Genomic DNA, 27,213 nt, shown 5'->3' with positions numbered 1-27,213 from the left:
TTGATGAAGTGGGTATGGATAATGCCATCATCCTATTGTCTATGTATGTAGCAATGCTCAGTAGTCTAGTAATTTGATGCAATATTATAATGTCAATAGAATAAGGCAAGTATGATCCTTTTGGCACAGCTAGTTGAACTCGATCTGACTGTGACTCAAAGTGTCCCTAAGTGTCCCTTCACATCTCTATGAATGCTTGTCATACCTTTCTAGTAATATGGCTTCAAAGCAATACTAGAAGAACAAGTTTGCAATATAAGCACCTTCCAAACGCGCATGCCCATTCAACGCAATTAGTTTGGTAAAACAAACAGAGGGCCAGGTACTGAAGGTATGGGTGATGCTTCTATGAAGGAGGGATTGAGAGATTCATAATCGCAAAACAATTTTTGGGCAGGGCTCCAAAAATCGGAGAAGCCTAAAGAACATAAAAGCTTTCACGCATGGCCACGGAACAACATTTTTAGCTGTGCAGTTCCTAACAAACTTACGCAGTATAGCCTACAGCTCATATTTTAACCACTGCACAGGAGAGGTGTAAATATCAAGAGACGGGATAATACGATTTTATTTATTTTTTGATATAATTGAGGACTCGAGGATATAATCGAGGAATTTCAGGTTAGTGATTTTGTCATGAAGCAATTACTGCATCTGTACCCTTACCTGTATCCAGTGGTGGAAAAAGTACCACATTTTTTTTACTTGAGTAAAAGTATCGATACTGCAATGTAGAAATACTCTGTTACAAGTAAAGGTCCAGAATTAAACATTTACTTCAGTAAAAGTACGAAAGTATTGGTATCTAAATGTACTTAAAGTACCAAAAGTAAAAGTACTCATTATGCAGAATGTCCCATTTCAAGTTTTCAAAGGTACATCTTTTGAAAATAGCAGATATACAAGCTCACAATGCGTCGCAAAATGTATACAGGGCTGAAGTGGTTAATGTATGTTTTGTACTAAAGTAACTAAAGTTTTCAAATAAATGTAGTGGCGTAAAAGTACAATATTTGGATCCGAGATATAGTGGAGTAGAAGTAAAAGTATTGGAAATTGGATATACTCAAGAAAGTACAAATTCCTCAACATTGTAATTAAGTACAGTAGGCTACTTAAGTAAATGGACTTATACTTTCCACTACTGCCTGTACCTACAGTAGGGCTACAGTATGTTTCATCTTTACTGCTATGACAACTGAATTTCCCTCAGGGTCAATAAAGGTCTAACTATCTCTCTAATTATCAGTTGACCAATAGTAGTAGTAATAATTGATTAGTTGATTTAATCAACAAATGTGCAAAATTGCCTGTCTTGCTTGTCTCGGTCAACTAATACCAGTGGTGGAAAAAGCTAAAACATGATTTAAGTAAAAGTATCAATACTGCAATGTAGAAGTAAAAGTCCGGAATTCAAAATTTACTTGAGAACAAGTACAAAAGTATTGGTATCAATACGTTTTCCAATGTATAAAATGTCTAAAAACGCTTTGAAAATGGCAGATCCACAAGCTCACAATGTATATCAGGCTTAACATATTACCTTACTTCCACAGCATGGATAATAAATGGCAAAATGTTCTATTTTTCTTCTTATATATATTTATATTTATAGTTATAATGACACTATAGACAGTGGTGGTGATAGTGATGGTGGTGGGGTGGGGCATTACTGATGTTCCATTGAAAAATGTGACGCAAAACGAGCATCACTGTCGCATGTACAGATTTATTGCCTTAGACATGAAGAGATGTAGGTGTGTACCTTGTAGCTTAACCAAACACTACCTGACAGGAGTCATTTCATGTATGATTTATCTAAACAGCAGTATTAGTTTAATTAAAGAAAACATAATTGTTTAAACTGAAAAAAACTGAAGGACCAACACAAGAGATCAAGAGATTTATTGTCACGTACATGCACTGTGAAAAACATAGGTTGAGGGGATGCTCCATAACACAATAAAAGCATGACAACAGAACACAACACAACACAACACAACACAACACAAACACATCATCATTTTCCAGCATTCAACACATAGATATATTAAATACATACATAAATAAATAGTGAAATCACGAAGGCCAGGAATAAACTCTTCTCTCAATGAGTTTTTCACTTAGTGAATGAATGAAATGATTGTTACATTTAGGAATGAATACACACAACCTAAGTGTGCTAAATGATGTGCCTTGACTATGACTAGTTTCACATAGTTCCACATGAAAGTGCTTTCAGTGAACCAGTAGGCCAGTTTCCCCCTGTAATTAAGCCATAAAAAGCAGAATAGCCTCTAACACTCCCTTCAGACAAAAACGAGTCAGTTTAGCAGATCTATAGCATACCTACAAGCTCAAAAATAGCAGATATACAAGCTCATAGCGGAGTGCCGCACTATGAGCTTGTATATCTGCTATTTTTGAATAGCCAAAGTATAAGATAATGGTTAAAGTGGTTCAAATCTAAAATGACGGATGCTTTCCCGGTCTTAATGGGTTAAGTAATTCAAACTTTATAGATACAGTGTTACAAGTTACCCCAGTGTTACAAGTTACAAGCCACAGTCTAGTGAGCCATCAATCAGCTCAGTAGCAATGTGGTTAGAGTGTCTGCCCTGAGATTGGGAGGTAGGGGTTCAATCCCCTGGCCGGCCGGCCATGGAGTAGCACAGTCTATGGAAAATGGGACCGAATGCCTCCCTGCTTGGCATACAGTATTAACCCATTAAGACCGGAATCGCACTTGCGTCATTTTTAGATTTGAGCAAAAAAAAAACTACATTATGTTACACTTTGGCTATTCAAAAATAGAAAATGTATACAAATCTGTGAATATATAGGCCTATATTCTTTTAAAGCATTTTTAACTCTAATCTTTGCTTCTGGGGGGTCCCTGAAACCAAATATTTTGAGATGGGGGGTCCGCGGCCAAATACATATCATTTTGGGTGGTCCTTGACAATTATAAAAAAGTTTGAGAACCATCTGATATAGCGATATGAGCTTTTTTGAAAACTTTTGGGATTTAGAAGACATTTTGTAGAATCTGCTTCAGGTCTTAATGGGTTAAGAGTTGGACTGGGGGTAAGTCCCTATGATATACTAGCGCCATGTCCAGGGAGTGTACATGTACCTTATGACTGGAGGATGTACTTGTCGACTAAAACTATGACGAAACATGTCTGTCGACTACCTTTTTTCACTTATGAAAACCAAATAAAAAATAAGCTATTATGACTAAAACTATTACTTAATATACTGACAATTTCGTCAACAAATAAAAACTAGAATGTTTGGGAGGGACTAGTGGAGAAGACAAGTCATCATAGTTGATCTACAATAGTTGATCTCACAACGTGTCGCAGCGCGCCACGTTGTGAGCTTGTAGATCAGCTATTTTCGGCATGCAGCTAAGTGAAAATCATTTCGATACCATCACGGCCTGCCAAAAAATAATAATTGTCGACTAAATCAACTGTAGATTTAGTCAATTAAAACCTTATGATATTTAGTCAATTAAAACCTTATGATATTTAGTCAACTAAAACTAGACTAAAAGTAAACATTTCAGGTGACTAAAATATGACTAAAACTAAACAGAATTTTATTTAAAAGACTACGACTAAAACTAAATCAAAGTTGCTGTCAAAATCAACACTGTTTTCCACGCAGGAGACTGGGTTCGAATCTCTGGTGGCACTGTCACACTGATATAGTTACAAGCATCGATGCTAGATAACGACGTAGTAAAGAGATACAAAGCACACATTTGGTACAACTGTTTAAACAATAAGCTACACATTTAACAACAATCAAGTTAATCATTAGACTTAACTTTGATCGATCAAGAGGAGTGTGTGTGTGTGTGTGTGTGTGTGTGTGTGTGTGTGTGTGTGTGTGTGTGTGTGTGTGTGTGTGTGTGTGTGTGTGTGTGTGTGTGTGTGTGTGTGTGTGTGTGTGTGTGTGTGTGTGTGTCAGTGCGTGTGGTATGTGTGTATGTGTGCCTGTTTTGTACTTACAGTGCCAATATTTTCTGTCTAATAGGTGGAAACGATATGGTCAAATTTGGGAGAAGATGGAGGACTACCGTTCTGCATGTTCTTGGTAAGTAGTAAGACACTAATTCAGCTGTATGTTGAAGGAGGATTGTTGAAACAATTTATCATAAAACTAACCGACAAATCCGAGTGTTTAAAATGTACCCAGAGAACCTTGTGTGTGGTTGGTTCCCTATATCCACACATTGAGAGGTGAATCTGTTGAAAAGTGTGAACCTGTAGAACAGTGGTTCTCAACCACTGTTGAGGGGGGGGGGGGCTTGTAGATCTGCTATTTTCACAATATATTTACATACATGTGGAACCGAGTCAAACAAAATATAATGCCTCAACTCCTACACTCCAAGTGCTTATCAGGGTGGGGGGTCCCCAGTTCAAATATGATTATTTTGGGGGGTCCCCAGCTCAAATATGATTATTTTGGGTGGTCCCCAGTTCAAGTATGATTATTTTGGGGGGGGTCATGGCCTGAAAAGGTTGAACCACTGCTGTAGAACACCTCCACCTTGTCCATTATTTTAGCCATGAAATTTACTGTGCACATTCATGATCGCCAGAGCATGATCTCCTACTGACTTTCACCACCATTAGGCCAAAATGTCCACATGCACACATTTGACTCACAAACAAGATATCGTGAAAACTACTGGGCGACATTGAACCCGTAAGTTCTCCCAATGAACAGGTCGGTGCCTTGCATGGTTTCCTCTGCCGTTGGTGTGTGAATGTTTGTGTGAATGGGATAAAGTAATGCACAATATTTGGCTCTTTGGATGTAGGCACTATATACAGTAAATGCACCATTTAACATGTACTGGTGGGTTTGCAGGAATTGGCCCGTGCACCATCATGTTCCCCAAATGATGGCCGCTACTGTGACCCAATAACCTGTCCTCTAATGCCACCTTTAGGCTAAAATGTAAACAACATTATCTCAAAAACAAATTGGTGGCTTACTTTGATAGTTGGGGAAATTCATGCTCCCTGGAGGAAGAATTCTATTTTGAGTGCCTCCATGACCTTTCCTCTACCACCACCCTCAGGCCAAACTGTCAGCTTTGCATGTACAAGATATACAATATACAAGTACTTTTTTTTAAAGGTATCTTTACTTTACTGGAGTATTTCCAATTGCCAGTACTTTTACTTCTACTCCACTACATCTCAGAGGGAAATTTTATACTTTTACTCCACTATAAATTATTTGAAAACTTTAGTTACTAGTTACTTTGTAGATTTTGATTATTATTACAAAACCTACATTAACCACTTCAGCCCATAGCGCCTACCTGCCAAACTCAGACCGTCAGATAACAGGAGATTTCTTTCCAGGGGGGGGGGGGCATACTGACCACGTCCCCAAGCGGGGGCTCTGGGGGTCCCCCCCCAGGACATTTTGAACAGAGTAGATGTAATTTCTAGTATTCTGGTGGATTTTGGGAGTTTGACACTTTTATCAGGCTTTACTTACATAAGATCCATTAAAAAGTTAAAAGTAGCAATAAAAGAGCCATATTTAACTAGAAACCTGTGCTCCTTGGAGCACAGGTCTCCGCCAGGCCGGGTTGCCTACACTGGGCCCACAAACTTTGCAAGGCACTCATAGCCAATTGGAACGGGATCTGAAAATATGTAGGAGTAGTAGCAAAAAGTGTGTTTGAAGACAACGCAACATTGCAGAAAATGTAATCTGGCCGGGGCCTATATGGAGAGTGAGTGTCCAAGGAATCCAGGGAGACAAAACAATGTTGATTGTTTGACCTACAGTTATTGGCCAACACGTGAAATGGGCTTTAGTAGTGCCACGTGTAAAATGTGCGGCATAGGTTCTTCCTGTTAAAGGGATATTTCACCTTTTTTTTTAATGTTGGTCATTTTATGGTCTACTCAGGCTTTTGGGAGCACCACAGACAGTTTTTAAGTTGCTTGATTCAGTATTTAGTTAATTGATATTAATTTTACTAGACACGCCCCTTTCCTATACAAACCCATTGTAACTTCAAACTCCATTTTAACCATGTTGAAACACCCGTCCTTGGTTCTGGTGATAAAATCAAATACAATAAAAAAAATTAATTAAATAAATGAAAAAAGAAATAAAAAAACACGGCCCCTTCATGGAGGGCAGTATGAGTCACCAGAGCCAAGGACGAGTGTTTTTGATGAATCTAGTTCAATTTAGTTACAATGGGTTTGTATAGGAAGGGGACGCGTCTGATAAAATGAATATCAAATCTAAATACTGAATCAAGCAACTTAAAAACTGTCTGGGGGGCTGACTGAGTAGACGCAAAAATTACAATTTTTTTAAAAATGTGAAATATCCCTTTAACATCGACACGTTGTGAGCTTGTTGATCGGCTAGTTGAACTATTTTTAAATGTTTTTCACACTGTTTCAAAAATCACACATTAGGACAACATTTTTTAGTCTGGAGATTACATTTTGCTTTAATCCATGGGGACTGCAGTTTTGCACAGAACCTATTGAAGACTGACTCTTTGAATAGAGAGCATGAATTACTCTCACTGAAAGGTGAACATTTAATTTGGTTCAATCTGATTTAATTTGAGTTAATAAAATAATTTGGACAAAGCAACCGTGGTGTGTCTCCCAAAGAGCGAGGTAAAAAAATTAAATCAATTCAGGCCTTAGTTTGATTTACGTGTGCGGCTGAAAAAACAGAAAGGGCAGCTGTGAAACAACAGCAAATGCGGCATGCACGTGCACAGCCATTAACCACTAAGCCCTATACAGGATATATTTTGTTGTATGAGATATAGCGAAAATAACTGATCTACAAGCTCAAAACGCAACACTACGCGTTGTGAGCTTGCAGATAGGCCATTTGTGTTATTCGCTGCACGTACGACTGGGAGGAGACCCCGGGTCAGACCAAGGACCAGATGGGGGGATTATATCTCCACTCTGGCTTTGGAACGCCTCGGGATCCCCCAGAATGAAGTGGCTAATGTTGCTCTGGAAAGGGAAGTCTAGAAATCTCTGTTGGAACCAGAGCAGGAATTTCAGGGAGGCCACAAAGGCATGCCCTGAGGCCACAGTGGCCTTAATGCCCCAGCTGACTGTACCACTTTCTTCTTTGTCTCTTTCTTGTCAATATGTAGACACCAGTGTCTCTTTCTTGTCAACATGTAGACACCAATGTCTTTTGTTGAGATTTTGAATTCTTAACTCCCCTGAGTCCCCATCTTTAAACCAATCCAGTCAGTGACTTTGATTGGTGCAGGGCTGAGCATGGATCAGATTGTAAATATCATTATTTATTTCACTACAGATTGTCTCTACCTATTCACATTTTAAATCATCCTTAACCCTTAAATTCAATTAATTATTTCGATGGACTAAATCATGTTTTATTTGATGGCCTTCCTGCCCTGGCATTTAGCCTTTGTGCCCTAAAAATAAAAGATAAGCGGTTGAAGATGGATGCATTTTTTTTGGATGAAACATTTTCTTTTTTGGAAAATATTTGCCCAAAATAAGGAGCCGGTGAAGATGGTTAACTCATTAAAACTGGCAAAGCTTCTGTGTCATTTTAGATTTTAGCCTTGGCTATTCAAAAATAGCAGATCTACAAGCTCACACCAGGTCACTTAGTGCTGCGCTGCGAGCTTGTAGCAATTTTTTAACTTTTTGACAAACCTTCTTTTCTGGGGGTCTCTGACACAAAATATTTTCAGATGGGAAGTCCGCGGCCAAATATATAATACTGCATTCTGTAATTTGAAGAAAAGAAAGACAAAAAAAAAGTCAGTTGAATGCTGTGGGTAGCACTTGCAATGCAAGTCATTTTAACAGGATGTCTTTCATTTGAAGTCATTTTCAGACCCTGGGAATGATTTCCCTGCAGCCATTGCCAAGGTTAATGTAAAGCTACTCAATTGTACATATATTTTATATTTTTGTATATTTGTATATACTGTCAGAGTTGATCAACAAATTCATGAATGCGCATTGATTAATGAGTCAGCTTTCACTTTGTGTGTGTGTGTGTGTGTGTGTGTGTGTGTGTGTGTGTGTGTGTGTGTGTGTGTGTGTGTGTGTGTGTGTGTGTGTGTGTGTGTGTGTGTGTGTGTGTGAGCAGGGGTGATGGCCTCCATAATATGGATCTGAGTGCGGAACACACACGCGTTGCGTAATGAACTATATTTAAAAATGTCAGAGGCGAGGCTTGATATGTTTGACATTTAATATCCGTTTCAGTATGCAATGGACCCTTCGCTAAACCCCACCCCAAAAGCGATTGTCCAATGCCAGCTTAGCAACCGTTGTTAGCCTGGCATAGGTCTGGCATAGCTGTCAATGTTATTTCGCCCGCACAGGCGCACACACACAATCATTTGCAACATAATAGCAAGAATAGGAATACTACGATAACGCAATGGTGACTATGAACCACCTACCCAAACCCGTTGGAGGCTTCTTTTCCCAAGCTGAAATCTGCACTTAGACCGGGTCCGGGTGTGTTGAACACATACACAGCTTAACGTCAGGAAAGTTACACGACACGACTCACTCGCCCAGGTGGTGTCAATAATAGGCTACTAATCACTGCAATCGTAACAAAATTCAGAATCACAGCGCTGCCTGTTTCGGATTCCGCACGTTAAAGTATATTAATTCATTTGTTCGTCTATTTATTAACTCCTGCTGCAGTCTTACCCTGTGGTACATGAAAACTCCTGTTACAGTCATGGATAAACTTTAACCTGGTGTTTGCACTTTCTCCATTTACGGTCCGTACATCTATATAAACGTTCAGATTTCAAATATAAAGTGCTTACCCCATGGCCACGGATGCTAAAATTATGCACGGGACTCTCAAAAGTACCCGTATATTCTGTATTGTTCAATAAAAAGCATTTTAATCCGATCAGTGGCCATTTTCTCATAATGTATCAGAGTGCAATACACCTACAAACCGATAGGGTCACTCAGTTGAAAGTGCATGGAGAAAATGGCCACCGATCAGATTAAAATGCTTTTTATTGAACAATACGGATGATACTGGTACTTCTGAGAGCCCGTACATAAATGTAACATCCGTGGCCATGGGATAATCACTTTATATTTGAAATATGAACGTTTATGTAGATGTACAGGCCATAAATGGAGAAAGTGCAAACACCAGGTTGAAGTTCATCCATGACGGTCGTGACAGTCGACCGTCGTGTATCCATGGCTATTACTCCCTCTAACATTTCCCATGTTTTTAGTTTATTGAAATAATGTCATGCACATTTGTCCAGTGCATAGCCTACTGCAGGCCTTGTTGACTAGATTTAGAAGAGATTTTGAAGCTCTTGCTCCTGAAATGATCGATTATTTTTAAAGGGAAAAGCCATCATTTAACATGCAAGTCAATGGGTGAGAAGCGAAGTTTGCCAGGCGCTGCCAGGCCTGGGTGTGACTAACTTCGCACCACCAGTCACAGAGTGGAGTGGGTGGGGCTTAGCGAAGGGTCCATTAACTCGACCTGTATTGTTAGAAGGATGCATTCCAGATAATGTAAAGAGTGCTGCATTCATTCATAGTTATGTGCAGAAACCGATTTATTAATTGCAACGGTACAGATTTTGTCCAAACATCACACAAATCGGTAAAAAGTATCTCTATAGTCATTAAACCAAACCGGTATTTCAGATTTTTCATATTCCATCCTGATTGGCTAAAAATGGCTTCCAAAGTTTGCAGGAGTGCTCCGTTTTGAACAAAATGCCTCAAATCATGATCACAGCATGCAATTTCCCTGAAATTCTGCACGCACATTCCCACTATGCCGAGGAAGAAATGCCACTTAAACATTTTCAAATCAGCCTCATGGTGGCGCTATAACAGGCCGATTCGTGTTTTTACCTATAACTGCACCGATCTGTATAAAACTTTGTATGCGCACTCCCTAGAGGTCAAGGAAAAACCTTTTCCCTGCATTTTTCACATCTGCCTTTTAAAGCGCCAACAAGAGGCCGAATTATGTAAAACATTTTATTTTATATTACTCCTTCCCATTGTATCCAAATTTCACGCAAATCGGTACACATGATCTCTATAGTCATGTGATCAAGACTGATCTGTTAGATTTATCATATTCCATCCTGATTGGCTAAGATTAACATCTAAAGTTTGCAGTATAGTGCCTTGTTTGGAACAAAATGCCGCAAATCATGAACGCAGCGTCTGATTACTTTCCACGCACATTCACACTATGCTGAGGAACAAATGCCACCCTTTTAACATTGGCCTGTTGTAGCGCCACCAGTCAAATTTAGCAAAACACATTTTTAGAACAAAATGCCTCAAATTATGAATGCAGTGTCCGATTGCCGTGTACGGGCTAGGAAGAAATGGCACCCTTTTCACATTGGCCTATTATAGTGCCACCAGGAGGCCAAAATAACCTACCTGACCTGGCGGAGACCTGTGCTCCGAGGAGCACTTTTTCTAGTTTTTCTTATTTTATTGTTATTTTGTTACAATCCAAGATTATCTATTAATGTCACACCCCAGGCTGGGTGAGGATAGTAAGGAACCCTAGTACTCTCAAGTACTATCAGACATATTCAATAAGGATGGCAAAGCAAGCAGAAGGGCAAGTTTTAACAAGTTTATTTCCCCCAAGTGTCAAGTGTACAAGTGGCAAAAACAAAGGAGACCAATCGACTGCAATAGAAAATAAAGACATATTCCAATCGACTGCAATAGAAAATAAAGACATATTCAAAAACATATAACTTCAAATAATCCAAATATAAACCAATGTAAACCAATTCAAGTATTATTATAATAAAATACAATACATGATCTAATTAATTATATAATTATATATAATAACTAACAATAAACAATGAATGCATTTAAACACAAAAATAACACCTCCTTAGAGACTCGAAGCTGCACACCTCTCCCAGCAGACAACAGACTGACAGAGACTGAGCAGCTCACCCCTATATAGCCCCATGGCCCCTCCCACCAGAACGAACCAAATAATTAGGGGGATTTCTGATACTGTCACCAGTGTTCCTCTTCAACACCTCTGTTACAAAACCTTGTCCTCAGACAAGATGGTTTGGCCCAAATTGGCATGATCAGTGATTACAGGTGCGTCTCCTGACAACCCTATAAATTGGCCTGAACCCCACCCTGACTCTTTTAGGATCCAGTGAAGAGCCATGGTGAGAGAGAGAATGATTTGTTTGCAGTTGAATAAATAACATTAAACTCTGCTTTTGGTGGTCTCTGTTTGTCCATACACCCTACCAATTGTGCAGCATTGGTAGGCCATGTGTCAAAACAGTGACAGTGTGTGGTCACACTGTCACAATTAACCTATATGTTATTATTATTATTTATTTATTTATTGGAATTGGTGAACACATTATTTTAAGTAGACATGACTGAATTCTATAGCAAACTAATTGCTTATGGGACCTTAAAAGTCATTTTGCTGCTAAATGCTCTACGCAGACACTCCCAAATAATGACTGATGAGAGATGACAAATAATTGGTACAGTATGTGATAGGACACATAGCACAAACATATTTGTTTTGTTGGATAGCTACGAAATACATCACCTGTCATCACACTAATCCTGGTGAAAACCCATATGTTGCATATTGTAGTTATTGTTGTATTATCACAGTTATATAACTGTTGTTTGTAACTGTCTTACCTCGACTTTTATTCTTATTTAGTTACAATCCAGTATTATCTCTATTATCCTCTTGTTGCATATTGTAGTTATATTGTTGTATTGTTATCACAGTCTTGTGGAACATGCCACACTAACATTTCACTGCTGGTATACCGGTATGAGTGAGTGACAATTAAACCTCTCTTGATTCTTGATCTTTTTTTGTTTGTTGCTAAATTCTATTTTTATCTGCAACGTTTGTTATTCTTTCATTTGATTCCATTTCATATTCGTCAACAGCAACCCTAGCCTGGTCTCAGATGCAAGTACGCTGTGAAACAAAATGTGTGTCGCAAGCTTCTTCCATTTGACGGAGTGAGGTTACAGCAACCCTGCCTCCTGAGCATCCTTAAATATTCAGTATTGATCTTAAAGCAGGAGGTTGAAAGATGAATAGCTCATAAACTGTCACTCATAAAACACCCTTGATTGAATAAAAGCCATCTCTTCTCTGTTGCTCTTTTTGCCCGAGAGCCAAAGCAAACAAAATATCAATAAGAAGATTGCCGTCAAACAAGAAATCTGCCACAGTGTCTCTCACTCCCACAGCATCTTTCTCTGAAAGTAATTAAAGTCTGACGCAAAGACACATAACACCTTACACATAAGCGGCTGTCGGCGCTGACATAGCTTATTAATAGGTTGTGCCACAGTTTACTTAAGTCAACATTGTCTTTAGGAGACTGTTGATGTTTGAACTGATTTTGAACTGATACCTCAGCCAAAGGGAAGAGGAAAAGAAAATACTCTTGCAAATTGTCTAGCAAGTATTAATAGTACAGTACATACCATTCTCTCCAGATATGCGTCAGGACTGAGAGACTGGAAAACAACAGCTTTCTTCCCAAGAACTGTGAGAACATTGATCGACTCATAACTTTGATCGACTCATAAAATGCTCCCCCAAATACACGCACGCACACTTGTTAGCAGTAATCCTGGTCTATATACTGCCTCCCCCTGGTCAGCCGGGGCGTCTGATGGAGGGGATTATATCCTGGATTGATCGACTGAATTCTCCCCCAAATACACGCACGAGCGCACGCACGCACAAGCACACGCGCACACACACAGTATGAGATGTAACAACACACCCCAACCCCCCAAATAATTTTGATTATTATTTCAAAACACATTAATCACGCAACCCTGTATACATTTTGGCCCTTTGAAAATAGCAGATCTACAAGCTCACACGTCACATTGTGAGCTTGTAGTTATGCTATTTTCTAAAGATTTTCTATACATTTGAAAACTTGAAACGGGACATTCTGCATAAATCAGGGGCGGATTAACCCTGCATGGTGCCCGGTGCTTGGACCCGGTTTGGTTATTTTTTTTTTTTACGGCGTTTGGTGGCCCCCCCAAAGGTTGGTGCCCTGTGCTTCAGCACCTCAAGCCCGTTGGATAAGCCACCACTTTGCATAATGAGTAGGCCTACTTTCTACTTTTGGTACTTTAAGTACATTTTGATACCAATACTTTTGTACTTTTACTCAAGTACATTTAGAATTCTGGACTTTTACTTGTAACAGAGTATTTCTACATTGCAGTATTGATACTTTTACTTAAGTACAAAAAATTAGTACTTTTTCCACCACTGATAACTCGTAATCACATGCCAGGTTAAGGTTGTGCTGTCGTACTGAGGCCCTCACACATAGTGACTGGGGCATGTCAGCGTACCCGTTGTACCAGTCTGTCTGTGTACCTTTTATGCCCATATATGGAGATTTCTGTCTCTGTCAGTCCTTGTCCCTTTTATGCCCATATATAGATCACTGATGTCATCAGTATATGCCCATACACAGGCATGCCCATTGCCCATGTATGGATATATCCGTTGGATCGGCGGTTCTGGACAACTGGATATCCATTTATGCCTATAGATAATGGGTTCCCAAACTTTTCAGCCTGTGACCCCAAAATAATGCAGCAATTGACTCGCGACCCCACCTAAACCTGGAGGTCATTTATGCACATAAACTTGCACGTTCGGTGCGCATTTGTAATGTATTAAAATAGTAAAATGTACCATTTGTAATCATTTTTAGATTGTATTTCATCCATTCTGTTGAATTTAAAATTGAAAAATAAAAATAAATAAAAGTTCACAACCCCACTTTTAGTCTCCCGCGACCCCAAGTGGGGTCACGACCCCAACTTTGGGAACCCCTGCTATAGATGATGAATTTCATTTTCGATTAATTTAATTTTATAGTGCTTTCTTAAGTACTCTCTTACTCAAAGCGCTTTACAATGGTTTTACCACGGTTCTCCGTTTACTACTCACTATGGGATATCAGCGCCCTCAGGCGATGGACAGAGCAACACACACGCTCCCGATGCCAATACTGATTGGCTAAGGCAGGGGTGTCGAACTCATTTTGGGGTTGGGGCCGAATTGGTCAAATGGTGACTTGGTGTGGGCCGAAACCAGTTGCGGACGTGCATGCGCGCTCACACGCATTCAGTCAGCATCTGTTGTCTCAGACACTGCCACTAACTACGTAGATCACTTTTTTTTAATGTATTAAGATTAAGAAGAATAGCTACTTTAATTATTGACATTAAAAACAAACAATGCAATTTGTAAGGAGCCCCAATAAACCATTTTAAGTAGAGTAATTCAATTTTAAATTAAACAATACCTGCAATGTGTGTGGGTGGTTAGGTAATGATTACCATGTTTTAAGCCACGTTTTCACTACAGTGCCAGATTTTTTCCAGCAAAATAATTAGATTTATAGAACAACAGTGGTGTAAAGTAACTAATTACATTTACTCAAGTACTGTACTTAAGTAAAGATTTGATGTACTTTTACTTTACTAGAGTATTTCCAATTTCCAGTACTTTTACTTCTACTCCACTACATCTCAGTCACTGCTATAACTACAGTATATCAAATTCTTGGCCGAAACCGAATATAGGAAACACTTGGCCGAATGGCTGAAAATTATTATTGAAAATATATATATATACAGGCTACAGTTTTTAAAATATTATTTTGTACCATTGCTTTCATGGCTATGCCTCTGTTTTAGAGCTACATGATTATGGCAACACATCATAACTATAATCCATATTTAGATCAGTTATTTAAAACATGTTTATTTATTGTGTAGAATTATTTATTTACTATTGCGTAGTAATATAATACAATATGTCTCAAAACATTAGCATGCCATACAGTTGAATTTTTGCAAATTAAATAAATACTATTTCAAGAAATTAAAACTAATATTGAATAGCCTAACAAAAGGCAATATAATGTCTGCAGTTGCATTAATGCACATTCCCTCCTTTATGAGAAGTTACTTTCAGTTTCATTTCAGAAAGACACACACACACACACACACACACACACACACACACACACACACACACACACACACGTGGAAAGACTGGTGACGCGAGGTTACACACACACACACACACACACACACACACAATCAAAGTCAAGCGTTCACAGCTGGTGTTAATTATTTTGCCCTGCAAACTATCGCTGGTTATCCTACGAATGTTACACCCTCTGACAAGTGGATTCTAGTTTTTAAGATGAGAACAGTTACAAAGGAAGGCTATTCCTTTCTCACTACCTTCAGTTGAGACGATGCTGTGTGAGGGGAGAGAGGTGAGGGCCCGGGGGGAAGGGGTGAGGGGAGAAATGCAGCCACTCTACTCCTCAGACGAGAGACGCAACGGATATATATATACTTCTCCATACAACGGTGTTTACCGGAGTTGTGATGCTGTTGAAAAAGTGCAGGTAGAGTTGAATGATGGTGATGGTCCTCTGTATGTTAATGACCTTGGCTGTGGCTTCACGGCTTGGCCATTGTTCTCACAGAACAAGTTTGTCCAGTATTCAGACCCATGCAGCTAGCCTCAGTGCATAATTAAGAAGCTGCTGCTGACGTTTTTTTTTTCTCTCGTTTTTTTTCATTAAAAGGTAGTATTAAATGGTGTTTTCTAAAATCACATCGCGGGCCAGGCCCGCGAAACACCAGTTTGACATCACTGGGCTAAGGGTATGTCACGAGTCCGGAAGACCCGGGAGTATAAAGCTCCCCCGTGACGTAGGCTCTTCCTCTTTTCTCTACTCTGCATGCGAATGCGCAGAAATTCACACACAAAGAGAGCAAGAAATTTTCAACTTAACCCATTGCGGGAGTACGGAGTATTTCCCCACGGGAAAATCTTGCTTAGGTTCTCTCCCGGAACCTATTTATTTATTTTATTATCTTTCCTATCTCCTCAAGTTTTCCTTAATTCTTGGTCTGTCTGGAAAAGCCGGTTAGCTGAAAAAGCCGGTTAGCTGCTAACACCGGTTAGCAGCTACTAGCTCATTCATTCATTCAGTGGCTAGGCTAATACTAGCAGCTACTAGGCTACGCTACTGGCTAGGCTTTAGCCTGTTGTTTTCCCAGACCGAGGACCAAGATGGAACCACCGAGGAGTTGCGGGCTCGCGGAATGCGACCCCCTCATCGCCGCAGACGACCCCCACCGCATCTTCATCCACTGCTTGGGGGTCGATCACGCGTTCTGCGCCAGGACCCACCCGGGTGAGCCAGATGCGTGCCTTAACTGCACGAGGTTAACCGTTTCTCAACTTGACGCTCGGCTCGTCAGGGCTAGGACCCTGGTCGGCTGGACTAGACGAGATAATGGTGAGACCTCCACCGCCACCGGACCGGGGACCCCAGTCGGGCAGCACGAGCGGCCCCCCGGCTCATGGGACCCCCACCGGTGCCGATGCCAAGACTAGAGCGTCAAGCGTCCACGACGCTGACGCCACCTCCCGCCGCTGCTGCTGCGATGGGGGCTTGTCCCCACCGCAGCATGCTAGCAGCGGCCCTCCCTCCCCCCTGCCAGCGAGGAGTCGATGGCTCTTCACGATGACGACATGGCGGAGGACGGGGAAGATTTCCTGGAGCTCCCGTCGTACCAGGACACCCAGGAGGTGTCCACGACGAGCCCCGGACGGGGAGAACCTCCCGCAGCCACCGAGGAAGAGATCCTCGAACCTGTGGCGGCTGGTTTCAACGAATGGCTAGCCTCACTAAGCAACAGGTTGTTAGCAGCGCTGTTCTAGCTTAGCTTGCTCGCTAGGACAACACCAGCTCGTTAGCCTCTTCAGAGCCGGCGTCTGTACCACGAAGAACGAGGCTACAATCGGGTGCTTTGAGACACATAAAGGGTTTTCATAAGAGTATGTTGAACTGTTTATGCTGTTTCCACTGTTTCTGTGTTTTATTCTGTTCCATTAAAATTTCCCAAAATACACAAGCACACTATCCAGCCCCGGTCAGGAGGTCACGACGCTAGGGGTCCCTGGGGGTCCCCGGGCGTCGATGCCCTCCTCTATAAGCCCATTGTGCCTATCAGGCCTGCTTTCACAGCATGATAGACAATAATGGGATACTTCTCTGCCTGTTTTCAACAACTGTCGGGGTGCATCGATGCATAGGGATCACTAAGTGGTCCCCGTGTTGATAACCACCCCTTATAAGCCCAAAGCGCTTGGAATGTCCCTTGGTGACTTTCCAAACGCTGCTGGGATGAATACTGTGCATGCTATGAACAAGACAAAGGTAATAAACCCATTGCTAATTCTATACGCCAGTGTACATGGGTCACGCCAAAATTTTCCAATTCTACCATCCATCCGGCAGAGGGCGCCAGAGGCCCACTGTGGGAAGGAAGGTTTGCAAGATGGCGGCGCGGGTCGAAGGTCACCCCAATATTTACAACCTGCCAAGCACCGTGTCACGCCAGCCTCTGGAGGGCGACAGAGTGCTTCCTTCGGTGGAGGTGGCTCCGTCGCTTCCTTTAGCCAGGCCAAGAAGCCTAGACAAGATGGCGACGGACTTTGTAAACACCAAGGGAGCAGCGTGGAATGCTTCCGTACTCAGTCACGTGACCCCCACGCTTGCACGGGCCCGGTGGGTTAGGTGTCGACGTCACCTGTTTCCATGGAAACGGATGTCAACGTCTCTTCACTCCTGGTGAGTTAGCCGTGACTATTACTAGCTATGGTATGCTAGGTTAGCATAGCCTCCAGTCAGGCTGCTGTTGTTTCACTTAGTGGCTGACTAGCCTCACTAACATCGACACAGTTAAAGAGCAGTGTTGTTTTGGTGCAGTGCTTAGACAGTCCCCTAAAACAACACGTGGTGGCCATAGCTCTCCTTCGTTCTTGGTTAGCCAAACAACTACAGGTAGCAGCTAAAGGCTAAAGGCGACCTGTAGCTAGGCTAGACTAGACCAGGCTAAGCTTACAGGCTAAGCTAGTTAGCCCTTTGTCTACACTACCACGATGGAGGCTCAGGTTCACTGGGTGCCTTGAGACAAACATAAAGGGTTTTCATAAGAGTATGTTAAACTGTTTATGTTGTTTTACACTGTCTTTGTGCTTTATTTTGTTGCATTAAAAATGTACTAAAATACACAAGCACATTATTCAGCCCCGGCCAGGAGGTCACGACGCTAGGGGTCCCAGGGGGTCCCTGGGCGTCGAAGGCCTCCTCTATGAGCCCATAGAGTCAGGCTGATGTTGTTTCACTTAGCAGCTGACTAGCCTCACTAACATCGACACAGTTAAAGAGCAGTGTTGTTTTGGTGCAGCGCTTAGCCAGTCCCCTAAAACAACGCTGCGGTGGGCATAGCTCTCCTTCGTTCTTGGTTAGCCAAACAGCTACAGGTAGCAGCTAAAGGCTAAAAGCGACCTGTAGCTAGGCTAGACTAGACCAGGCTAAGCTTACAAACTAAGCTAGTTAGCCCTTTGTCTACACTACCACGATGGAGGCTCAGGTTCTTTGAGTGCTTTGAGACACACATAAAGGGTTTTCATAAGAGTATGTTAAACTTTTTATGTTGTTTTACACTGTCTCTGTGCTTTATTTTGTTCCATTAAAAATGTCTTAAAATACACAAGCACGTAATCCAGCCCCGGTCAGGAGGTCACGACGCTAGGGGTCCCTGGGCGTCGATGGCCTCCTCTATGAGCCCTTTGTGCCTGACAGGCCTGTTTCACAGCATGGCAGACACTAACGGTCTCTAATGGACGCCACAGTACGAGTCCGCTGGACCGCGTGGCGACGTCATCGGTCCCCGTGGAAATGTGCACGTTGCCCACGGGACTGATAACAGCAGCGCCTCCTCCCGACTCGCTCGCTCGGTGAGCAGCTTTTGGGAGGGTTGCAATCCGAATCTGTTTTTATCCCAGTACATCAGCGTTGCACTGTGTTTTACTGGTTAAGCTCAGTACGGCAGTGACACACTGTGGTTGTACTGACCAGGCTCCCCTGAACAACAACAACACATTGTGGTTGAACTGGTGTGTTTTCCACATGCCTTGTGTTACTTCCTATGTCAGACGAGTGTGTCTCTCTCATGCGGAAGATAAAAGCAGCCATGACTCTAAGAGAGAAGGTTCTACTCTCTCTCTCTTGAGCATGAGCGTTACCAGAGAAATATCTACGAATCAGAACCGTTTGGGTTTCTGTTCAAAGCTTTTTCTGGTGAGAAAAAAGGGGGGGGGGCGTACGGCCCTTTCTGAATCTGAAGGGCCTCAACAAGTATCCATTTCTTTGTTGACGACCGTAAAAGCTGTTGCAAAACGGTACATCAGGGGCACTGATGGGCGGGCATCAACCTCTAGGTTGCTTGCCTCCACGTTCCAGTCTGGCCTCCACACAGAGAATTCCTGCACTTCGGCTACAAAGGGGAGTGTACGAGTACACGTTTTTTCCCTTTGGTATGTCATTAAGCCTGCGAGTGCTCGTGCAGTGTACCAATGCGGCCATAGCTCCACTGCGGCGACAGGGGATCGGTCTGTCGACTTAACTTCGACGACTGGTTAATTGCCGTGGGCTCAGAGGAGGAGGTGGCACGGCACACGGCCGTGGCCCTCTCCCACCTGACGTCGCTATGTTCACAATCAACGTCCAGAAGAGCGTTCTGGTTCCATCTCAGCGGACCACCTTCTGGGGGATCTCGCTGGACTCGAACACGCTCAGAACGCGGCTGTCCAAGGGCAGGTTAGACAGCGTCTTAGCTTGTGTGAGGTCTTTTCGCGTAGGGCGTCAAGTCACTTACAAACTAGGCATGCAGGCGGTGAGTCTCATGGCTTCAGTCATTCACTTAATCCGCTTGGGCAGGTTCTACATGAGACCTGTATAGAGGTGGCAGCGGGCTCTTCGGATCCCACTCACCTCAGGCTTTCAGCAAGTGGTGGTGTTTCCAGGGTGTCGTGGAGACACTCGGATCGTGGTCGCAGGTGGCTTTTCTGTCCCAGGGAGTCAGTATAGGCGCTGTGATATCACAGAAGGTCATCACCACGGACGCCAGCCTCACAGGGTTTTTCCTCGCTCTCAAACAGTTCGGTGCTCGGTTTCCGGGTTGTTATGTCTCGATCAGAACATACAACACCACGACCATGTGCTGAGTGGTTAGTGAGCCCGCCTAGGGAACCAGAGGCCCTGGTTGCCCCAGGTTCGATTCCAGGCTATCCCAGCATATGTGCCGATGATATGAAATTTGTCCCTGAGCAAGACTCTTAACCCCAATTGCTCACAGGTTCTCATTGGAAACAAGACCGCAAGGACTTTCATGAACGACCTGTTAAAAGGAATTATCCTTATCCTTATGTCAACAAGCAGGAAGGTTTGGCCTCCCTGGTGTTGGACGGATTAGCGTGCGAGATGGCGCTGTGATGCGACTCACGTCTCGCGTCCATTCAGGCGTTCCAGGTGCCGAGCCTCCTGAACGAACTGCTTTATGCTTTCCCACCAATAGAGCTGATCCTCCCCATGTGGGGGAGGGTCAGGCTCCGAGGGTTGTTGATGTTGCTGGTGGCCCCAGCATGGGACACGTAGAGGTCAGGAGATAACTCCTCTCCTTCACGACGTGCCTTGGGCCCTCCTTGTCGGCAGGGACTTGCTGCGGCAGGGAGGGGGGACGCCCTCAGGACCTAGACCTATGGGTCTGGCCCGTGAGAGGGTGAATTTGAGCTCGTGTGGCCTTCCCCCTGACGTGATGGCTACCATCCAGGGCGCAAGGGCCGTGTCCACGAGGAATGCTTACGAGGTCAGATGGGGGTTGGAACAGTCACCAGTGGTGGTGGCTTTCCAGGCCTCGATGTGTAGCATTCTTACTTTCTGCAGAGAAGGCTAGATTGGGATTTATCCTTCTCAACAGTGAAGGTGTTTTGGGGCGGCCATTTCCCTTGCCACGAAGTTTCGATGGCAAGACGGTGGGCCAGCACCCCTTGGTGCGCCGGTTTTTGTGCGGCGCCAGGAGAGCCAGGCCGGGTAACAGGCCACTGTTCCCAGCCTGGGATCTGACGGTTGTGCTGGAGGCACTATGCTGTCCATCGTTCGAGCCTTTTGAGTCTGTGGATCTGAGGATCTTTAGTCTCAAATCGGTCCTCTTGGTGGCCCTGTCTACGGCTAAACGGGTCAGTGACATGCATGCACTCTTGATGAGTCCGGAGTGCATGAAGTGTTTTAACAATGACAGGAGGGTTTTGCTTAAACCTAACCTGACGTTCGTTACCAGGACCGGGGTGGCCCCGGATCCGGGTGAGTTGGTAGCCTTCCATCCGCCTCCCTTCGTTTCGGCGGAGGATAGGCGGTTGCATTGTTCTGTCCAGTGAGAGTTTGAAGCTCTATTGTCAGAAGACAGCGGCCAATCGCTCATCGACGTAGCTCTTTGTCTCTTTTGGGCCTTGGGGTTCAGAGGAAGGCGGTCAGTAAGGCAACGTTTTCTAGATGGATCCGAGATGCCATTAGGTTGGCTTATGTGAGTAGTGGTGCCCCTGTCCCGGAGGGTCTGAGGGCTCACTCTACTAGAGGCATGGCTACATCCTGGGCTCTCTACAGGGGAGCTTCGATCCAGGAGATCTGTGCAGCCGCAAATTGGTCGTCCCAATCGACTTTTGCGGTTTTCTACAGCCTGGACGTGGCGGCGTCATCCTTGGCGCGCGCGGTCCTAGGCGTAGCGGCTGCCTCCAGGCCAGTGGAGGGAAGGGAGTAGGCTTGGGGCTTTCTCCCTATTTCTCGATTTCCTCTGGGGTTTCCGTGGGACCAGCTGGGCTGGCTCCCAGGAGATGGGGCCCTGTTCCTCATATTGAGTTATGAGGCAGGCTTGTGTCTGGGGGGGGTTTATGAATCCCATAGTGAGTAGTAAACGGAGAACCGTGGTAAAACTAGAGGTTACGAATGTAACCCCGGTTTTAGTAGGTTCAGAGTTTACTACTCACCAGACACCCCTTTCTGTGCGCATTTGGCATGCAGAGAGGAGAATGTTAAGAGGAAGAGCCTACGTCACGGGGGAGCTTTATACTCCCGGGTCTTCCGGACTCGTGACATACCCTTAGCCAATCAGTATTGGCATCGGGAGCGAGTGTGTTGCTCTGTCCATCGCCTGAGGGCGCTGATATCCCATAGTGAGTAGTAAACTCCGAACCTACTAAAACCGGGGTTACATTCGTAACCTCTAGTTCATTCATCCATACATCATTCACACACACATTCACACACCCATGGCGGAGGAAACCATGCAAGGCACCAACCTGCTCATCGGGAGCAATTAGGGGTTCAGTAGTCTCGCGTGGCCAGACTGTTGCCTCCCACAATTTTCAAATGTTTCCGGTCATACAGTCTGGGACTGAGAAGCTCTGATGATGATTAGAATATAAACCGGATGTGTAGCCTCCTCCCCACTTCCATTTTGTCTTTACAGTCGTGCAAATTTATCCTAATATAAATCAAAATCATCTAAGCATATATATAGCTTGCTGCTTAGCAGAAATGGAAATTACAAAATAACATGTAAAGATATTTTAAAATATATTTTCGTGAGCGGAAGTGCCAGCTTCCTCTCTCGGATTTCGGGAGGTGTAGTTCCAAACTCTATATAGTATTTAGAGATTGTGGAATAGTTGTCTGGCTACGCGAGACTAGGGGTTCAGTGTCTTGCTCAAGGACATTTCGACAGGAACTCTGGGGGAGCCCGGGATCGAACTGGGAACTCGCGGTTCCCATCCGGCCGCTCTACCGGCCGATCTACCCCTGAGCCCCTGAACCGCTGAACCCTTGAGCCACTGGACATATGGGTCGGATCATACTGACATGCATGCCTATATATGGGCGTATCGGGCATGTTTACGGTTATGTCTGAGTCATAGTGGCATGCCTATAAGCGTAGCGGGTTTGTTTATGGTTATTTCTGAGTCATAGTGACATGCATGCCTACAGTATATGGGCGTATTGGGCTTGTTTATGGTTATGTCTGAGCCATAGTGGCATGCCTATATGGGTATCGGGTTTGTTTATGGTTATGTCTGAGTCATAGTGGCTTGCCTATACGCGTATCAGGTTTGTTTATGGTTATATCTGAGTCAGAGTGACGTGGCCGAGGTCCGCCCTCCCTCCCTCCCATTAGCCAATTTTAATATAAAAGGATATTAGCACAGCTGTGATTATGTTCAGCATGAGGCCTGCATTCCAGATGTTTTGGATATATTGTTTGGGCTTTGCTTTAAGATATGGAGGTCAGCATTTGCATTTCATTATCTTTCGTGCGTAGGTAAGAGGTTATCTTTTGTTTCCAGTTAGATTTTGTTGTGATCAGTCCTCCGCCCTGGAGAATGTGTAACCTGACGAGAATAAAGAAAATAATCAAAAAAGTGAACTGTTTGGACGGCGGTTCATGGGAGCTGGGAAGGTTAGTTTCCCACACCATTATGTTGCGTCCCGGTTCCCCTAGGCCAGTGGTGTAAGTACATTTACTCAAGTACTGTACTTAAAAATGTTGAGGTATTTTTACTGGAGTATTTCCAATTGTCTGTACTTTTACTTCTACTCCACTACATCTCAGAGGCAAATATTATGCTTTAGTTAATAGTTACTTTGTAGATTTAGATTATTATTACAAAACATACATTAACCACTTCAGCCCTATATACATTTCGGCCGTTTCAAAATAGCAGATCTATGCAGTATTGATACTTTTACTTAAAGGAGGGAGCCAGACCAAAATACATGTGGATTGTATCATAATCAGTCACCAACATACCTGATGCAGTTGACTTTTTTCATAGAAGCTCCTGTTCTCCATTCTGCAGACCCCTCCCACAGCTAGAATGGAGCCTAGAGCATAAAGCTAATTCGGCTATTTCCGTCGCTCCAAACTTTTTTTTTCATGAATCGTCTCCATTTAGTGTCCCGTCACTCACACATGCACTGTTTGTCACTTATGAGGGGAGGGGGAGCGCTCCACGCTAAATCTCACAAGAAGCGAGAGTTGCAAGTTGGGAATGCATGCCTGACTTGCTGTCACCGCAAAAATGTCTACCTACAGCCAGTGGTGGAAAGTAACTAAGTACATTTACTTTAAAAAAAAGTACTGTACTTAAGTACAATTTTGAGGTATTTGTACTTTACTTGAGTGTTTTCAATTTCCAATACTTTTACTTCTACTCTACTACATCTCAGAGGCAAAAAAAATACATTTACTCCACTACAATTATTTAAAAACTTTAGTTACTTTTCAGATATAAATTATTATATTTTAAAACATACATTAACCACTTTAGCCCTATTTTATACCTAGGCTATTTGAAAATAGACGATCTACAAACTCACAACGCGTCGCATCGCGACACGTTGTGAGCTTTTAGATCTGCTATTTTCAAATATTTTAGTACTTTTACTTTTGGTACTTTAAATATATTTTGATACCAATACTTTTGTACTTTAACTCAAGTAAATTTTGAATTCTGGACTTTTACTTGTAACAGAGTACTTCTACATTATAAGTACAAAAAATGAGTACTTTTTCCACCACTGATAACTCGTAATCACATGCCAGGTTAAGGTTGTGCTGTCATACTGAGGCCCTCACACATAGTGACTGGGGCATGTCAGCGTACCCGTTGTACCAGTCTGTCTGTGTACCTTTTATGCCCATATATGGAGATTTCTGTCTCTGTCAGTCCTTGTCCCTTTTATGCCCATATATAGATCACTGATGTCATCAGTATATGCCCATACACAGGCATGCCCATTGCCCATGTATGGATATATCCGTTGGATCGGCGGTTCTGGACAACTGGATATCCATTTATGCCTATAGATAATGGGTTCCCAAACTTTTCAGCCTGTGACCCCAAAATAATGCGCCAATTGACTCGCGACCCCACCTAAACCTGGAGGTCATTTATGCACATAAACTTGCACGTTCGGTGCGCATTTGTAATGTATTAAAATAGTAAAATGTACCATTTGTAATCATTTTTAGATTGTATTTCATCCATTCTGTTGAATTTAAAATTGAAAAAGAAAAATAAATAAAAGTTCACGACCCCACTTTTAGTCTCCCCGCGACCCCAAGTGGGGTCACGACCCCAACTTTGGGAACCCCTGCTATAGATGATGAATTTCATTTTCGATTAATTTAATTTTATAGTGCTTTCTTAAGTACTCTCTTACTCAAAGCGCTTTACAATGGTTCATTCATCCATACATCATTCACACACACATTCCCATGGCGGAGGAAACCATGCAAGGCACCAACCTGCTCATCCAGGCGTGCGGGAAGTCCTTAATACCTAGGGGGGCTGTGCGTCGGGGGGGACTCCTCGCGCGATTTTTTTGCGATTTTTTTGGGGGTTTTCTGTGTTTTTCCCCACACAAAAAGGCAGAAAGACAGTGTAAACACCAGGTTGAAGTTCATCCATGACCGTAACAGACTGCTATGATCCATAAAATATATATATATTATAAAAAATAAAAAAAAAATTTTTCTTTTTTTTTTTTTTCTTCCCATCACCAGGGGGGCTGCTCCCATCACCAGGGGGGCTGCAGCCCCCATAGCCCCCCCCTTCCCGCGCCACTGTGCTCATCGGGAGCAATTAGGGGTTCAGTAGTCTCGCGTGGCCAGACTGTTGCCTCCCACAATTTTCAAATGTTTCCGGTCATACAGTCTGGGACTGAGAAGCTCTGATGATGATTAGAATATAAACCGGATGTGTAGCCTCCCCCCCACTTCCATTTTGTCTTTACAGTCGTGCAAATTTATCCTAATATAAATCAAAATCATCTAAGCATATATATAGCTTGCTGCTTAGCAGAAATGGAAATTACAAAATAACACGTAAAGATATTTTAAAATATATTTTCGTGAGCGGAAGTGCCAGCTTCCTCTCTCGGATTTCGGGAGGTGTAGTTCCAAACTCTATATAGTATTTAGAGATTGTGGAATAGTTGTCTGGCTACGCGAGACTAGGGGTTCAGTGTCTTGCTCAAGGACATTTCAACAGAAACTCTGGGGGAGCCCGGGATCGAACTGGGAACTCGCGGTTCCCATCCGGCCGCTCTACCGGCCGATCTACCCCTGAGCCCCTGAACCGCTGAACCCTTGAGCCACTGGACATATGGGTCGGATCATACTGACATGCATGCCTATATATGGGCGTATCGGGCTTGTTTACGGTTATGTCTGAGTCATAGTGGCATGCCTATAAGCGTAGCGGGTTTGTTTATGGTTATGTCTGAGTCATAGTGACATGCATGCCTACAGTATATGGGCGTATTGGGCTTGTTTATGGTTATGTCTGAGTCATAGTGGCTTGCCTATACGCGTATCGGGCTTGTTTATGGTTATGTCTGAGTCATAGTGGCATGCCTATACGCGTATCAGGTTTGTTTATGGTTATGTCTGAGTCAGAGTGACGTGGCCGAGGCAGTATTGATAATTTTACTTAAGTAAAACATTTGAGTACTTTTTCCACCACTGCCTACAGCGGACGTGGTCAGAGCCTGTCACATGCGCTCAACGGAAGGTCCTCTCAGGCAGGGTCCGCGGACAAATACATATCATTTTGGGGGTCCTTGAAATGTAAAAGGGTTTGAGAACCACTGATATTATAGCAACATAAGTAAAAAAAAGAAAAAGAAAAAAAATGTTATTAGTTTGCTTTAAAAAAGATACTATATTCAAAGATTTGCGCACATTTTCACGATCTAAAAAAAGAAAAACAATAGCAGATCTACAAGCTAGATATTCAAGCTAGATATAAAATAAATAGCAGATATACAAGCTCATAGCGCGGCACCGAGTGCTATGAGCTTGTATATCTGCTTTTTGTGAATATCCCAAAGTATAAGATAATGGTTATAGCTAAAAATCTAAAATCTACACAGTATGCGTTCCCGGATTGAATGGGTTAAAGTGAAAATCCAGTTAATAGTTTCATTTTTTCAATACATGACATTGTAATACTTTTTCTTTCACAGTTCTCGTGATGTCATCAAAAATGGTGGACACACAAATGGCTGCCACAACAACAACCACACTTGCCTCAACAGCCACAACTGCTGCCCACACAGCAAGTGCAGCACCTACCACAACACACACAACTGTACGTCCA

At 43.0% G+C, this 27,213-nt stretch overlaps 1 long non-coding RNA gene across 1 annotated transcript; it reads left to right on the top strand.

Annotated features, from left to right (window-relative positions):
* The first annotated feature begins 555 nt into the window (after positions 1-555).
* LOC308075086 lies at positions 556-27,213 on the top strand. The gene is made up of 3 exons (XR_013932156.1): positions 556-621; positions 4,048-4,107; positions 27,080-27,213. It is a non-coding gene; the product is annotated as an uncharacterized lncRNA (long non-coding RNA).

The sequence above is a fragment of the Gymnoscopelus braueri genome (assembly GCF_963280865.1).
Source record: "Gymnoscopelus braueri genome assembly, chromosome: 19".
Lineage (NCBI taxonomy): Eukaryota > Metazoa > Chordata > Actinopteri > Myctophiformes > Myctophidae > Gymnoscopelus > Gymnoscopelus braueri.
This window is presented reverse-complemented; position numbering and strand designations above follow the sequence as displayed.